A 17,559-nucleotide genomic window follows, 5' to 3' on the forward strand; every position below is an offset into this window, starting at 1 on the left:
ACAAACGAGGAAAGATGTTGGGGGGGCGGTGCGAGGGGAGGGTGGAGACTACTTATGGAGGTGACTAGGGGAAGAAAAACAAGCTTAAAAGTCTGTTATACAGTTTAAGCCAGTGTCTTCTCCATTGATGAGTCTCTAGTGATGTATTGAGTGTAGCAGAGGACACCTCTGCTAGGTACAGAGTGGGAGACACTTTTATAAATGTACGATTCCCTTACGAAAGGTTAACCTCTAGTTGGTTTTCAGGGCTTCTCTGTGTCTCTTTCTCAGAATAATCCTTATGCCAATGAAGCATATTTTGGGGTGGCATATTCTACTACCCTCCAGCATTTAGGAGTAATCTGAGGAAGAACCAATCTCCATTTTATAAATAATGAGCAAAAACTGAGACATTAGGGAACCTGTCTGAGATCACTGAGGCAGCATTTAGCAAACCTGGGATTCCAATCGAGATCTCCCCCCCAGACACCGTATTGCATTTTCTCTTTTTTCTTTCCCTGTTTTTTTTTTTTCCCCCAGTCGTGGTTGCACTTTGTGCCATAGATGGCATCCAGAATACAGAGGCAGCTGCTGTCTCCAACATTCCTGAAATGGGAATCACGGAGAACTGGATTCCATTTATGACTCGACCACCGATAGCGAGACACTGGTTAACTTTTTAACTCCTGGAACTCAGTTACGCTCAGCTGTAAAACTGGTTTCTATATCAACCACTTTCGTTAAGGTCCTTTAACTCAAGAACTTTAAAAATCCTAAGATCCGGGTGAAGCGGTGGGATTCATGAGTTTCTCAGGCAGCCTCTTGTCCTGCGGCCTGGAACCATCTACGGGCCCAAACTGCTCTCCGAGAGCCTTGGCAGCCGCCGCCTCCCTTTCCAAGCTAAGAATGGGAGGAGCTGTGTCATACGGGCAGCGTCGTCCTCCGCCTACTCCTAGAAAAAGACAAGGAAACACCGGCTTCTCCGCCGGCTCCCGAACGCTCCAGATCAGCGCCCCGGGATCAGCGTCGAAGCCGTCTCCTTCCCCTCGCCTTTAGGCTTTGCGGCTGCAGGAATCCACGCCATCTCCACCCATAGCGGATTCCTACGGAAACCCGCGTCCTCTCGGCTAGCGCCGAAGCCCCGGAAGTGACGTGCGCGCGTGCGTGCGTGGCGTGCGTTCGCGGCGCCGGGGGCGGGGCTGCGAGAGGGAGGGCCGGCGTGAGGGCGGGTTGTGGACGAATACCGGCCACCTCTTCTAGCGACGCGCGGAGAGCGGCTGACCTGACGTCGGTGGAGCCGCAGGCGAGGTACGGGGCAGACGGGTTGGGGGCGAGGGCGGCGCGGTTCTTGGCTCGGGCGGGCGCCGTCCCGGCGAGGGGGTGCTGGGTCATTGGTCTGGGCTGTCCACCTGGCTGGGGCCGTCTCGCTCCGGTGTCTCTTGCCGCCCTCCGTCTCAGCCCCGGGGCCGGCGGCGCGGCCCTGGGCGGTCCCAGTAGTCGTCGGCCCCCTTCATCCTCTGCTGTGCTCGGACTGCCCGTTTCGGGCGCTCGTCGCCAAGTTCTCTGCGGCCCGGCCCAACTCCGACGGGCAGACGCGCGTCTGGCTCCTGGCCGCCTTCTGCCACCGTCCACCCCTCGCGGGATGGCTGCCCTCCGGCCGGCTCCCTCCTCACTGTCCAGTTGCCGGAGTACCGAGGGACACCTGTGGTGGTTCCCGGGTGGGTAGTGCCCTGGGCCCCTGGGGGACCCCGTCGCAGCCCGGCCTGTCAGGGGCGCCAGGTACTTAAGGGAGCCTCGTCGGTATTGGAGAGGGAAAGGTCCCGGAGCTGGGAGAATGCTTCCAGCGCGGGGACTGAAGACTAGCCCTAACTTTGGCCCTGTGGTTGAGGGCGAAGTTGTGGGCCTGGGTTTTTAGGAGAAGTCCCTGCTTCCAAACTGTCTGGGAGGAGATGCCCATCACGGAAGTTTAGTTGGCAGAGGGGAAGAGAGTAGGTCAGAGCCTGCTGGTGATGTCTCAGCGCCAGTGACCAAGCCCTGTGGTTGGGAAATGTGTCAGTGGGCGCCGGGCCTCGCCTAGCCGTGAGATTGATTAGGTGTCAGGAACATTTGTCAGAATGAGTTTACAGCATCACCTGGGAGGTAGTTTTTTGGATCTGGAGAGTTTTGTGTTTTGTGTGTAAAAATAGTCGTACCTTTTTTTTTTTTTCTGTAAATCTAGAACGGCAAAGCAAACTCAAAAAAGTCTATTAAAGTTACTAATTAAAATAGTTGTACCAAGAAAGCTTTCCAGAGATGCCCGAAGATTTTGATTTAATCCATTTAATGATAACGATAATTTTAAGAGTTACTGGTTCTTAGGTGGAAGATTAAGAAGTGTTCAGGATTTGAACATTTATGGACCTCCCCAGCAATCATTTTCTTCTCTCTAGAAGTTAGCTACTTCAGGAGAGGGGGACAGCGGAGATACAGTGTGGTGAGCAGAGTGAGCTAAGAGTAGGGGCGGGGTGGGGTGGGGACCACACCCCAGGTGCCCCGAAGGACTGCGGGGTGTGGAGGGAGGTACCTGGGAATATTTCCGGAAATGTCCTGAAGAATGAGTACTATTCAGACTGACGAGGTGGGGTGAGAATTTTAGGGGTCGTGGGAATGTGGGGGTGGGGCAGCTAAAGGAGGAGAGGAGAGTAACTCCCCAGGAGGTGGTTTTTTAAAAGGGAAAAAGTGCAGAGAGAGGGACAGAGATGCTGGAGTTTCTTGGGCCTTTTCTCTGACGGTGACAGAACCAGGGAAGGATTTTGAGGCGGGTTATTTTATTTGCCTGGTTAACTTGGAATTTTTATGTCCGTCTTACAGGCAGATCAGGAACGTGCTTGATTCTGCGCTAGCTTGTGTTTTGAGTGTTTGAATGGAATTGTCTGTTCATTTACTAATTGAGTGCGTCTGACCTTGCTTATCCGTACACTTCCATAAACAGGAATTCTGCTTTTATCTCTTTGCATCTCAATTCAAGTCAGGCATTCACCGAGTGTTCCTGGAGGACTTGAGACATCATGGATTTCTGATGTTGATTTTCAGTGAAAAAAAAATAATCCTTATTTATTTAGATAGCTACAAATAGAAGAACTAAGATCTTGTTTTTATTTACTTTTGTCAGTCTTTGGCTAGAAACAGAATTTCTGTCTTGACAATGCAAGTTTTACTTTTGGCACATGTGTTTATATTGGTTGCAAAGTAGACATCTCCAGCAGAGATGACCCATGCCTAAAATATTGGAGATGTCTGTGTAACATACTTGTCTGTTCTGTGACTTAGAATAGAAATGCTATTAAGTGGCTTCTTAACCCAGCGCTGACCCTAAAAAAAAGTTTCACAACAGAGGCCAGGCATTTTGAAAGTCATATTAAATGTTCATTTTTGTCCTAAAGAATTGTGGAAACATTATATATATTGTTTGTTTGACTGAAATGCCTTGAAATAATCTAAAGTGTTGTTGAGTAAACACTTAGGAAAAACAATAATAGTTGACTCATCTTTTTCCCACGTACCATTATGCAGCTCTTATTTTATCTGTTTGTTATTTGGATAAAGCTCCTAACATGCCTTAAGAAAATGCTGTACTTTATGCTGCTGCTTTCAAGTTACCCCATGAGATTCCTGTTGTTGCTAAAGTTACTGTTGGTGGGATAGGAAGCGTAATTTTTATTATGTAGTAAAACATTTTTTTTCATCTCTGGTAGCATAGCTCACTTGTTTACGGTCACTAGGTGGGTGAAGGACTATAATTATGCTCAGTTCATTAGATACATTTATAGTTAGAAGTTATGATCAGAATGCTAAGTGTGAGTGCATGATAGAATAAAATTTTACCCACTAAGAGTGTCTTAAGCTTTTTGTTTTCTTCAAATGTTGGCAATGAGATTTCTGAAATCCCTGAAGCAAGAATGTAGCAAGAGCATTTATGGCTCTAAATTCCATGCTGTTTCACACTGGTTGGCAGCATCCCCTGTGCTAGGCAGAGGGCAGCCCGGAAGGAGCCAGATAGAAATTTTATAAATAATTTTTGAAGCTAGCTGGTTCAGTTCTCATTCGGAGTAAATATGCAAATACACCTGCATTTGTGATTTCATCTGTATTTTTAAAATGACTTTGGGGGGATTTTTACAGGGGATATATTTGCAAATTTCTTTGTGCACCCCAGTTAAAAATACATAATGAAAGTGTCTTATTTTGATAGTTCCTCTGTCGTTAGTTAGACTTTCCTAACTTTAAATATAACGTTGGTTATAACACTTGCTTTTGTTCTTTGGGAGCTCAAGAAAGATAATGCCTCTAGAAATTGAGCTCATAAATGTTTATTAATGGAAGAAAATATCTTCTTGTGGTCTGTTTTTTTTTTAAGTGGGGCATATCATTTGCTTATATCACACCTTGTTCCCAAAAGGATTCATAATGACTTGCAAAGAGATGTACAACTAACTGTTGAAAACAGAAAAAGGTGATGAATTCAGGACTGTGGGAGGAAAATGAAGGTGGAAACAGAATTGAGATCTGTACACAAAGTACTTGGACTGAAGTCTTAAGTATTTGTTAGAGGGCCCCAAATTTGACTGCTTTTTAGTAGCCAGTTCAGAAAGAAATGTAATCAGTTACATGGTTCACTGACCATAAGATAAGACCCGACTTCTGCTTTGGATTCCCAAAGATTCCTTGTTCTGAGAAACTCCTTAACTACATCCTTAAGTAGCATGCATTTCAGAGGGCTGTGCTGTGTTTTACTTTGTTTTTTAGTAAAATTCCCCATTGCTTCATTGTGTAGGTTAATGACATAAGATCAAAACATAATTCAGTAAAAGCAGTTCTGGTCCTGGCAAAAAAAATGTGGACTAAGCACTCAGCTCCTGAGACTGATTTAATTTAAGGATGAGCTTTTTTTATTAATTTATCAGCAGTGAGGTTTGGGTTTGTGCTTCCTGACAAGTTCTTTGAGTACATATATTTTTTGTGTTGTTGGTTAATCACAGAGCTATATTTTTATCAGGCATGCTTTATCATGGAGGGTACGAAAATGGAGGAGACTGCCAAGGATAAATATTTAAATAAAAGTTACCTTGCCTCCACACGTAGATAAGCTGAGGAAATACCAATGAGTACCAAGACTCATTGCTGGAAGTAGGTTCGGGGTGTTAGCTTCAACACAGAGAGCATTGGCTTGTAAAGTCCAGGCATAAAATTTATATTAAGAAGGGAATCAATCCACTCGGCTCATCCTAGGTGTAGTGTCCAGTAAAATAATATATCTGCCTTTTCCTCAAGCTAAAAAGTTGACCTTTTAAGTAATTAGTTCAAACTTACCAAGTGCTAGCATGAGCCAGGCATGTGCTGATTACAAGCTCTTTACATGCATTGTCACAGTGTCGTCCTTCTTCTTTATTCCCTTTCTTAAAAGAAAATATAAAGAAATGTGATTCAGAGCAGTAACTTGTTCCAGGTCATACAAGAAGTGATGGAGATTTGAATTTATGTAAAATTTAACTTCAGTAATCTGACAGACTGAGTGGTCCACATCTGTGACCCTACTGTAACACTTGAGGTGGGCTAGTCTGGGCCCGCAGGTGGGGCTACACGATACACTCAGTAGAGGTAAACACATTGGCAAGTATTATAACCCATCCCTGCAAAAGGGCCTTGAACCATTCTGAACCTTCATCCAGAAAATGAGCTGAGAGCTGCAAGTTCCATAGTCTGTACAGCTGGGAAAAAATACGCCTTCTAGGCATCTGTCAGGATTAGAGAAATGGGAATATTATTTTATGCGTTTGTGTGTATCTGAAATGCGTATACTTTTTCTTTTTTTTTTATTTGTTATAAATTTGTCTCGAGAGCAGGAAAACCACGATTATATAATTCTAAAGATAGTGTGCCATTCTGGAAAGAGAGGTCTATATTTATATTTTAGAGTAAAACTTTAGCTGGTGATCCCACTGCTACAATTTAGGACACATTTAGGTTATACTTTTATAGTGATATTGTGAGGTGTTATTATTGTTATGATATTGTTATGCATTATTAATCTTTTAGGAATTGTATTGCATTTTAGAGTTGTACAGATAAGTAAACCATTATTTATTGTGAGTTTTCATATTGAGACTATTCCAGTTTAATTTCACATCATTTTATTTTGAAGTATGGTAATATAGTTCCTCCAGGATATTGTAAATTGTGACCTAGCCTACGGAACTGAAGAGTAGAGAACATCCTTATTCATCCTTGTTAGTAAACAATGGGTGGAACTGTCCTTGTCTAAATATAGTTACGTAACATGGTGTTTCCTTAATTGCATTTCCATAGCACTTTTGTCATTGTAGTTAAATAGGTTCCTGAAAAATTAGTTGGGCTAGTGACCTAAGCTTTGAATAGGATATTATAAGAAGAATACAAAATAAAATTGTGAAAACAACAACAAAAAAAAGTAGGCTGATGAAACAGTGTCCAAAATCCATTATAATTAATGTATTAGGAAGTAATATGCTTGGCTTTTACTTAGTGAATTGGATTACATTTTTATTTATAGAAATTAATTAGCCTTTGTGGTTGGTACAGTAGTGTGATAAGTGTGTAGATGTCATTTGTCTGGAGTTTCAAATGTAGTATAGTTGTGAATGGACACGTCTTAAATATCATTTATGAGCAATAATCAGATGGCAAAGTATTTTCATACCATATGCTAGCTGCTGATACCTTTATAGAACATCATGTGATGTTTACAGAACACCTGCTCCAGGAAATAGAATGTCTGATGAAAGACAATATTGCAATTCAATATTTAAGTCCTCTGAATGTCAGCTGTATGGAGACACCACTTTCTCCCAAAGCCTACTTTCATTTTATTTTTTAAAAAATTTTATTTATGGCTGTGCTGGGTCTTCATTGCTGCAGGTGGGCATTCTGTAGTTGTGGAGAGTGGGGGGCTACTCTAGTTGTAGGCTTGGGCTTCCATTGCCGTGGCTGCTTCTGTTGCAGAGCCCAGGTTTGAGGCATTGGGCTTCAGTAGTTGTGGTGCATTGGAGAAGGCGATGGCACCCCACTCCAGTCCTCTTGCCTGGAAAATCCCATGGACGGAGGAGCCTGGTGGGCTGCAGTCCATGGGGTCACGAAGAGTCGGACATGACTGAGCGACTTCACTTTCACTTTTCACTTTCATGCGTTGGAGAAGGAAATGGCAACCCACTCCAGTGTTCTTGCCTGGAGAATCCCAGGGATGGGAAAGCCTGGTGGGCTGCCATCTTTTGGGGTCGCACAGAGTCGGACACGACTGAAGCGACTTAGCAGCAGCAGCAGCAGCAGCAGTTGTGGTGCATAGGCTTAACTGCCCTGCAGCATGTGGGATCTTCCCAAACCAGGGATCAAACCCGTGTCCCTTGTGTTGCCAGGCAGGATTCTTAACTGCTGGGCCACCAGAGAAGCCCCTTTGTCTTATCTTTTATTGACATATAGTTGATTTACAGTGTTGTGCTAGTTTCAAGTGTACAGCAAAGCGAATCAGTTTTCAATTTCTTTTCCCATATAGGCCATTACAGAGTACTGAACAGAGTGCCCTGTGCTATACCGTAGGTCCTTGTTGGTTACCTGTTTTATAATATGTGTGTATGTAGGTCCCAACCTCCCAGTTTATCCCTCTCCTCTTCTCCCCCCTGGTAACAGTAAGTTTGTTTTCTACATCTGTGACTATTTCTGTTTTGTAAATAAGTTCATTTCAGGAGCCTACTTTTATTCTTACATGTGCTTGAGGACAGATTGCAGGCAGATTTTGTTGTTGATGTTACCCGTGAGAGGTTGTAGGCTGTTTCCCTAAAGAAGAATTTTTACCTTTTCAGTACATTGCCTTTTCTGTGTGTGTGTGTGTGTGTGTGTGTGTGTGTGTGTGTGTTGTCTTCAACTGTCTAGCTGTTATTTCGTGATTTTAAAGTGATTTTAACATTTTGTGTAAGCATTTCAGAACTCACCATAAGGTACATATGTGGGTTTTATTGTATTGCAAAGAAGACTGGTATTTAAGCTCCATGTTACTTTGTAGTTCTGTCCTTCTTTGAGCTGTCATAGATTTCCTAAACAAAATTGGTTTCAGCCAGTGTGTTCTTAGCTCCCAGTGATGACTAATTTCTAACTGCTTGGCTCACATTAGAATTTTCTTTAAAAAAATAAAAAGAAAAAAAATTTTCTTGGTGGCTTGACACTGTTATCCTGGAATCATTAGTAGTGCTTTTTGCCTTAAAGTCTACTTTGATACCAGTATAGCTTTCTTTGCTTTCTCTTGATGAATGTTGCATGCTGTATCTTTTTTTCTATCCTTATATGTTCCAACCTTCTTTATCCTAGAAAAGCATCATGAAGTTAGATTTAGTTTTTTATTTGTTTAGTCTGACAATTTTAGTCTTTAAATTAGAATAGTTAGTCTATTGGTGTAATTGTTACTATGTTTGGAAACTTTCATTCTTTCCTCTTAGTATTACTTCTACCCTCTAGTTACACACCTGGTAGACTTTCACACAGTGTTCCCCGATCTCCTTTTCCTTTTTTTGGCCACACCATGTGGCATGGAGGATCTTTGTTCCCCCACCAGGGATCGAGCCCGTGTCTGCTGCAGTGCAAGTGTGGAGTCTTAACCACTGGACCACCAGGGAGGTCCTTGATCTGTGCCTAAATCTACCCTTTGAATTCTTAGTTTTAGTTAAGATACTTTTCAGATCTAGAATTTCAATTTGATTCTTATAGATTCCAGTTCTCAGTTGAAATTCTTCTTTTTATATGTTCTTTCCTCTTTCTTCCCCTGTTTTTTAAAATAGGAAATTTAAATTTAAGCCATCGTTATTTAAAAGTCTTTCTGTTAACTTCAGTGTCTAGATTATCTGAACATCTGTTTCTGTTTTTTCCTTTTGGTTTTCAGTTATAGGAATGCTGAGCGTTATGAATAAAATGAAGTTCCAGATGCTGCTGCTCTTTTTCAGAGGGAAATCCCTCATCCTTTTTGCTAGTCAGGTAGAGTAGGGGCTCATCACCTAATCCTGTTAGGGACTGAGCTGATGGTTGAGGCTGTGCTGCCGGTTTGGTACGGCAGGGATTCTCTCTAGTTTGTCTTTAATGCTGTTTGCCTTTAATGTTAGCAAGTAGCCAGCCATCCAGGGCTTCCAACTGATACTCTCATAAATTCACAGGAATCCCTCCTGGTAGCTTCTCTGCTCTAATCTTTGCAGAGAGCAGTGAGATTGTTGAAAACTCTACTCTTGATTTTCAGGGGCTTTTAGTTTTGTTTTGAAGCCTTCTTGTGCAACTGCAGAATTTGGTAAATATCTTCAGGAGAAGGCCAGCCTTTTGTCAGGCCTGGTTCTTCAACTCTCCTCTTTCACTGGGATCTTGACCCGTGGAGTCTTGCTTTTCATCTCTACCAAAAACTCTCATGGTTCCTCTGCAGAAGGAAAGTCTTGATTCTCAGCTTTTTGCCCAAGAATCATCAGTACCTCATTTGGATTCTCTACAGTTCCTCCCTTTTTCCAGAATCCAGAGCCTTCTAGTCTTGGTTGCTTCAGCTGCTTTCTGATGCATTTAAACATTGGTTTTTAAAATGTTGCTGACTTTCCTAATGCTCAGCAGCAATGTTGGTCTGCCACAAGCTACTTTGTCATATTCAGGAAAGAGTTTCCCGCTAGGAATGAAGTTATAAGAATAAATTAATCTTTTCATAATTGTGGTGCTTACTTTATAGCCAGGCTCTGTCCGTGGAATTCTCCAGGCAAGAATACTGGAGCAGGTAGCCATTCCTTTCTCCAGGGGATCCTCCCAACCCGGAGATCAAACCTGGGTCTCTCACGATGCAGGCAGATTCTTTATTGTCTGAGCCATCAGGGAAAGTTACTTTAATTTAGAGCAGTGGTTTTCAAGGAGCCGCTAGCCACATCACCTGGAAACTTGTTAAGAATGCAAATTCTCAGGCCCTCCCTACCCCCAGACCACCTGAATCCATGTTGTAACAAGTCTTCCAAGCATGATACTTATGCATGCTAAAATATGAGAACCACTGCCTTATGAGTTAGTTGTTTGGCTGTTTAAGTTTCTCCTACCTCCTACAGTTCAACGCTAGAGTATATAGGGGTGTTAAAACCAAAATTTAGCTGAGTAAATGAAGATCTAATTGGCTTTATCAAATGATTCATCAATCAGGCAGCATCTCTTCCGACAAAGAGATACTTTGAGAGGTTACACAACATGGAAGGCTTCTATGGTAAGAAGGGGGGACAGGAAAGGAAGTCATCATCAGTAAGGAAAAATGAAAGTTCATTGGAGGAAAGTAAAAGCTCAGGTAATCCTAGCTTCTCATTGGTTGAGCTACAGCATTTCTTTTGGCTGGCCGGTTGCTGGGAAAGAAGGAAGTCTTTCTCCTGCTGACGTAATAAAGTAGTGTACTTCCTGTGTGGGAGTACAAGGTACATCTCTTCCTGTTGCAGTCAGTAACTGACGCCTTTCCCAAAGGGTAATTGATGTCTTCCTGTCTGAGGTAATTGATGATGAGGATGATGAGAGTAGTAGTAGCACATGAGAGCTCCCTTTACAAGCCTTCCTGATACCCATTTTAGTTGAGATTTTCTTTTTTAAAAAAAATTTTCACATGGGACAAAAGGGGAAGAAAACTCTCTAAGCAAGTACTTTGTGAGTCTTACGAATAAATCATTTAATAAATCTAGAAGGTACCTATTGAATACTCATTGTGTTCCTGGTACTGTGTTGTCTACACACATGGAATGGACAAGTTAGCAAGTAAATGTCATAGAACATGAGTGTTGTAATAGCTGTAGTTATAAAATGCTCTAGGGAGACTTCCCTGGTTGAGAATCTGGCTTGCAGTGCCGGGGACTTGGGTTTGCTCCTTGGTCAGGGAACTGAGACCCCACATGCTGCCGCGGAACAGCGGAGCTGGTGCACCGCAGCTGAAGCGTCCTTGTGCTGCAGCCAAAGAGCCTGCAGCGAAGATCCCATGTGCCGCAACTAAAACCTGACACAGCCAACAAATAAGTAAATGAATCTTTAAGAAAATGCTACAGGAGCCCGAGAGATGGAATTATTCTGTCGGTGGGGAAAGGGGAGTCAGACATTTGAAATAGGGTGGGATTTGAAGGCAGATGAACAGAAGGGTGTTCTAGACTTGTTCATGAATAGGATGACTGTGTACCTTGTTATCAAAAACAGGTCACTGTTGAGAGCCAAAGGGATGCTTTTATGCCAGGACTATTCTCATTAACTGGGATGTGTGATCAGCCTATTTGTAAAGAGGAGTTGATGCTGTGGATCCACAGGTCTGTGTCAACTAGTGAAAGACTCATTTCTTTCAATTATTTTTGGAATTTACAACAGTTGTAATTGGTTTACAGGACTACTGTAACAAATTACCACAAACTAGGTGCTTAAAACAACAGAAATTAATGTGTTTTTTTTGTAGTTCTGGAGGCTAGACGTCCAAAAGCAAGGGCGGTGCTCTCTCCCAAGGCTGTAGGGAAGATGGTTGCTGCAGGCCTTGGAGTTTCTTGGCTTGTAGCTATGTTCTTCCAGTCTCTGCCTCTGTGGCCACGTGGCCTCTGCGTGTTTCTGTCTCTCCCAGGGCCTTCTGTAAGGATACCAGTCATTGGATTTAGGGCCCACTCTAATCCAGTATGACTTCATGTTAATTACATTTGCAAAGACATTGTTTCCAAATCTAGTCACATTCACATTATTGGGGTCCAACCTGTCTTTTGGGAGGTCACAATTCAACCTATAGCAGATGGGATGGTTTTAGCAGCTTTTGAAAGTTTCTGCAGTTTAATTTATTCTTACACAACAAGGCATTTTTCTCACAAGCTTAGAATATAATACAAATATTTGTTTGACTGAGCCCTCTAACAAGTCTGAATAAATACATTTCATTCCAGGCAGTTGTTTTTTGTACTTCTCTTATCTCATAGATACATTTATGTCTAGTCCAGTGATAGCAACTGGCAAAGGATGAAATGGCTGCAGCAAAGCTAAAACCCTTTGATCACTGAAGCCACCTTTATGTATTGTAGTTTGCTGTTACTTTTTTTATTGACCAGCTGAGAAATGGCTGCTTCTGTGGAAGAAGAAGGGATGGAGCCTGGTAGAAGTAGACTGAGCAGCCAGGTTATTTTGCGTTTAATTTTGAGTTACTCACCTCGGGAATGGCACGCTCAGATTGGAGTCCTAATTTCACTTCACTGACGAGGGTGTGATAGTACAATAGAAGATTGTTGCCTGGAATTCATTCCTTAAGAATGCTGCTCTGCTGGCTCTGCTCATTTCAACAACATAAACTACATTATACTCCATGGGGTTGATTATCGTTTGAAATTATTTGGGTGTTTGGATACTTTGTCTTGTTGTATTTAACATTGGAACTCTGCCACTAATTCTCTGTGTGACATTCACATTCATTTTGGAGGCAGTGTATTTCATGCTATGAAAGTCAGTGAAACGTGTATACAGTCTTTGATTAAACTTATAGTATCTTGATAACATGTAATGTCAAGGACTAAAAGAGGACATAAAAAGAGCGCCTGTTAAAGGAAAAAAGATGTCAGAGAAAATGAGCAAAGAACAGGAACAGTTTAATTCTTCAGAGAAAGCATGCTAATGACCAATAAATATCTATAAAGATGGTAAATTTAAGGGCATATATGTTAAAACAAGAACTGCTTCTCCTTTTTTGCCTCTCAGATTGGCAGCGATTAAAGACTAATAATGTAGCTTTTATGAGTTTTTGGCAAAGTAGATCATTGTAGGTGGGAATGTAAATAGGTATGACCTTTTTGTAAGACCAGTTTGGGGATATAAATCAAAGTTGACAAGGCATACACCCTTTGATATTCCATGTTTGTTCCTAGGAAGCTATTTCCATTTTGCGAATGGTCTGCTCAAATCCTGAGATTTATAAATTTTATTAATATAATTTATAAATATGATAAAATACTCTCTTATCCTCTTTACTTAAAATAGTCTTCCTGGTCTCTTATTTGCCTTTGTATTTTGGTTCTAAGATGGGACCTTTTAAAAACTAGGTAGATGTTTCACTTTAGTTCTTCAAATCTGTTTCCTTTCTGATTTCTCCTGCAGCTTGTAAGCTTAGATAGCCCTCACGTCTTTAGAAGTTTCATAAATACTTAATTTTAGTTCTTTCTATTTTTTCACTTGTCTTTAAAGAACTTTAACTCTTTATGGTACCTGTAGTTAACTTTGGGGAGTGCTAGATTGCTGACCAGTAATTCCAACATTGTTTATTGAACATTCTTCCCTTCTCCTTCCTCTAATTATTATATTAGAGGCATAGAATATATTAAATATTATATTATATTAGTAATAAATTATGTAATTTTAGTAATTCATTTGTGAATTCAACTGTGCTAGTTCTGTTCCTAAGTTCACACTGTTTCAACTAGTTTGCAGGAAATTAAAATTCAGTAAATGAATTAATTTAGAATATTTAAAAAAATTCTTGCCTATGTATTATTGCTGATAGAACATGGAATTTTTTTTTGACTGTGTTATTTGGTATGTAGAATCTTCGTTCCCTGACGAGGATTTGTCGCTCACCCTGTGTAGTGGACGGTGGAAACGTGGAGTCCTAACTGCTGGGAAGTCCCCAAATATGGAATAATTTTGTCAAGTTCAAAAGAGTCTTTTGGAATTTTATTGTTATTTATAGAAAACTTAAAAATTTGGAAACATTTGCTCATTTATAAAATATTTAATTTTCTCATACTGTGTCTTGGTATGTCTTGCCAACTACTTAAGGCTTCTCTATATCCCAGTATTTTTATGCAGATAAATAATTACTTTTATTACACACACACACACACACACACAGCAAGCCGTGCGACATGCAGGATATTAGTTCCTCAAGCAGGGATTGACTCCCCCCAACCCATCCACCCCCCCTACACACACACAGTGAAAGCACAGAGTCTTAACCACTGCACCTCCAGGGAAAGTCCCTAATTTTCTTATTAAACTAGTTCCTAGAAGTTTTAACATTTTGATACTATTGGGAATGAGATCTCTTTATATTTCCTAATTTATAGTTAGGTTATTATAAGAGTTTTATAGATTTCATGTACACAAATATAGCTTTTTCATATAAATAAAAATTCTTTTATGAAATTTAGTAATTTTAAAATTAATTCCTCAATGTTCATAGTGTTTTCATTTCTTCTTTCAGGGCTTTTAGGTATATAGTCACATTTTCTAGACAGTAAGTGCTATGAGAACTGAAACATTATTTTTACTTTTATTTGTATCCTAAGTGCCTGTCACATAGTATAAATCAGTATGTAAATATTTGTTGAATAAATAAATGAGGTCATGATGAGTAGAGAAAGCACTATGAGAACATAGTGACTGTCTTGGAGTAATGTTTTCTTTATTTTCTATGGGTGTATATATCTTAGGTTTTTCAGAGTAACCATCTTTTAGTTCTGTAACTAGAAAAACAAAACAAATTTAAGGGGAAAAGCTTAACTTTAAATTCCGTTTCTTAACTGAGGTTCAAGGATAGTTTATTGTTTTAGTAGAGTTGATTGGATGTTTTCTGTAAATCCCAGAGGAATGATCTGTGAGGACAAGACATTGAACCTAAGAAAAGGAAGCAGGCCTCTCACAAGGAAGATAGTGGGAAGCTACTCAGATCTACAGAGTATTTTTTGGTTTGGTTTTATGAAATGAACCTGGTTTGCATGCAGAGCCTTAAGGAAGAACAGACACACATCTGTGGACTCGACTCCTGGCTCTTTTCAGGATACCTCAGTCCAGAGTCCCAGCCCTGTGGCAGAACTCACAGCAGTCTTGGCTGTCTCAGCAGTAGAGATCATTCTTGCTCCATCCTCCCTGGTATGAGTAGGCCAGTTGAATTACGCATTTTCTATGCCTAGGTTGCTCAGTAAAAGTCTACTTGTTGGTGTGCAGAGCTCAGAAAGGAGCTGGGTGTGGTCCCCCTGACCTCCCTCCTGGGTGCAGTACTGATGGTAGCTTACCTCTGGGTTGTGGCCCGTCTGGGAAGGGATAGGTCTTTCTGCCCAGGAAAGACAGAACTGAGTCTCAGAATTGATCCCCTGTGTTTCTCCCTAGCTGAAGAGGGTATGGGGTCTCTGTAGCTCTGATGTCTAACCTGAGTGTGCTGACTGTACGTGCTTTGCCCATCAGAACAGCTTCATTACCACTGCACAACCTTCAGATCATGGGATGTACGTTCTTTTTGGTGGCTTACTTGCTTGCTTTGTTTTCCATACTTAGTAACAGAAGTGATCTAAGTGCTATGTACAACTGTCTGATACACATTGGTTCAATCATGTTGTTGTTCAGTCGCCCAGTCGTGTCCGACTCTTTGTGACCCCATGGACTGCAGCACGCCAGGCTTCCCTGTTCAGTCATAGGTGTTTTTATTTAATAGATTTTAAGTGGAATTTTTTTTGGTTTTAATTTGAAATTACAGATTAACAGGAAGTTGCAAAAATAATCTAGAGAGGTCCTGTATTCTTTTCACCTAGTTTGCCCCAGTGGTTATGTCTTACATAGCTAGCTGTAGTACAGTTGTAGTAAGTTGACATCTTTAATGTGTATTATAGTTCTATGCCATTTTATTACATACGTAGATTCCTATAACCACCACTACAGTCAAAATACTGAACTATTACTAAGAGCTCCCTTATGCTACCCCTTTGTAATCACATCCTGTATGGGTAGACCCTAGGACTGCTCCCCAGGTCTTGTAATTCACAGAAGCACTTGAAGAACTCCTGTATTGCTGGTTGTTTTATTACAGTGAAAGGAAACAGTGAAACGGGATCGATGAAGGAAAACAGTGCGTTGAGCAGAATTTGGAGGATACCAGACGTGAGCTTCCAAAAGCTGTCTCCCAGTGCTTGACAGGATGCTTTTAATCCCTCAGCAGCAAACTCTAGCACCAGGTGTGAAGTTTTCTGTTGGGGAAGTTCGCGTAAGACTAAGATTCCAGGGTTTTTATTGGAGGCTGGTCACACAGGCACAAGCACCTTTATGACTGACCCCCAGAAAGAAAGCAGTATTCACCGGACCTTGCACAGCACACAGCATACAGTGCACAGTCTGCACAAACTGTTCAGACAGGTTGGCACAATGTGGATCAAGACTCCAAGCACACAGAACACCCTTACCAGTTAGTCTGGAAGGGCACTCCTAAGACCTCGGTTCCCAGGAGCTGGCCAAGACTCAGCCACACGAGCAGGCCCTTCTGAAAATGAGAGCGTGCATGATTTGAGCAGCTCAGGCCTGCTTGGTTAACTCTTCTGCATACCTTTCCTTACCCTCCCTTGTTAGAAATAGGATATGGAGAAATAATTGTGGGCCGGGGGTGGAGGTGAGGTTTGGGTTGGTTGGGGTAGGTACTACTTTAGAAAGAGTGAAAGCTGAGACCTAACTGATGAGAGGGAAATTACCTAATGAACAGAGTCACAGCTTCTAGGCATTAGAACATACTTGCAAAGGTCCCCAGAAGAGAGAACTTGAAAGGAGTCCTATATTAGCTTTCTGTTGTTGCCATAATGAATTACCACAAACTCAGCAGCTTAAAACAGCACCCAAAGTTCTGTAAGTCAGAACTCCTGGCCAGCTCAGCTGGTGCTCTGTGAAGGTTCTCAAGAGGTCAGAATTAAGATGTCATGTGATCTGGGCTCTTACCTGGAGGTTCTGGGGAGAATCTGCTTCTAGGCATACTCAAATGTTGGTAGAATTGAGTTCAATAAAGTTTTATGACCGAGGTTGTAATTTCCTTGGTTGTCAGCCAGGGGTCTTTCTCAGCTTCTAGAAGCCACCCACATTTCTTATATTTCTCCTCAAACCCAAGAAGGGTTCTTTGACTCTCTTTGACTTCTCTGTCCTCCTCTTCTGCTTTATATTTTAAAAACAGTTTTCTTGAAATACAGTTTACATACCATAGGATTCACCCATTTAAAGAGCACAATTCAAAAGCAGCCTTGACCACACCAACTTTAGAACATTTTCATCACCTCAGAAAGAAACTCCATGCCCTTTAGCTATCTCCTTTTTTCATTTTCTCTCTCTCTCTCCCCCTGAGTTCTAAAGCAACCATTATTCTGCTTTCTCTCCAGACTTCCCTGTTCTGAACATTCATACGAATGGGATCATATAGTGTGTTGTCTTTTAATGACTGGCTCTTTCAGTTAGCAAATGTTTTCAAGGTTAGTCCTGTTGTGGCGTGTGTCAAGTACTTAATTCCTCTTCATGGCCGAATAATATTGATACTTCATTGTGTGAATATACTACATTTCGTCAATTTATCAGTTGGTGGACATTTGGGTTGTTTCAACATCATTAGACTATTATGGGAATTGCTGACATAAACATTCATATACAGGTTTTTATGTGGACATATGTGTTCATTTCTCTTGGGCATATACCTTGGAGTGGAATTGCTCAGTAACTCTAATTACAATCATTTGAGAAACTGTCAGATGGTTTCCAAAAGCAGCTGCACCATTTTACATTCCCATC

At 41.4% G+C, this 17,559-nt stretch overlaps 1 protein-coding gene across 8 annotated transcripts in view; it reads left to right on the plus strand.

Annotated features, from left to right (window-relative positions):
- The first annotated feature begins 881 nt into the window (after positions 1-881).
- Positions 882-17,559, plus strand: part of RABGEF1 (RAB guanine nucleotide exchange factor 1) — a 48,307-nt gene continuing 31,629 nt past the window's right edge. For 2 of the 8 annotated variants that reach the window (XM_069569830.1, XM_069569828.1), the window contains exon 1: positions 1,167-1,287. The gene's annotated coding sequence lies outside the window, so the exon portion shown is untranslated. Of the gene's footprint in view, positions 1,698-17,559 lie in introns of all 8 variants that reach the window. The other 6 variants (XM_069569827.1, XM_070289481.1, XM_069569831.1 and 3 more) reach the window with 6 other exon arrangements.

This window comes from Ovis canadensis, chromosome 24 (assembly GCF_042477335.2).
Source record: "Ovis canadensis isolate MfBH-ARS-UI-01 breed Bighorn chromosome 24, ARS-UI_OviCan_v2, whole genome shotgun sequence".
NCBI classification, from domain to species: Eukaryota; Metazoa; Chordata; class Mammalia; order Artiodactyla; family Bovidae; genus Ovis; species Ovis canadensis.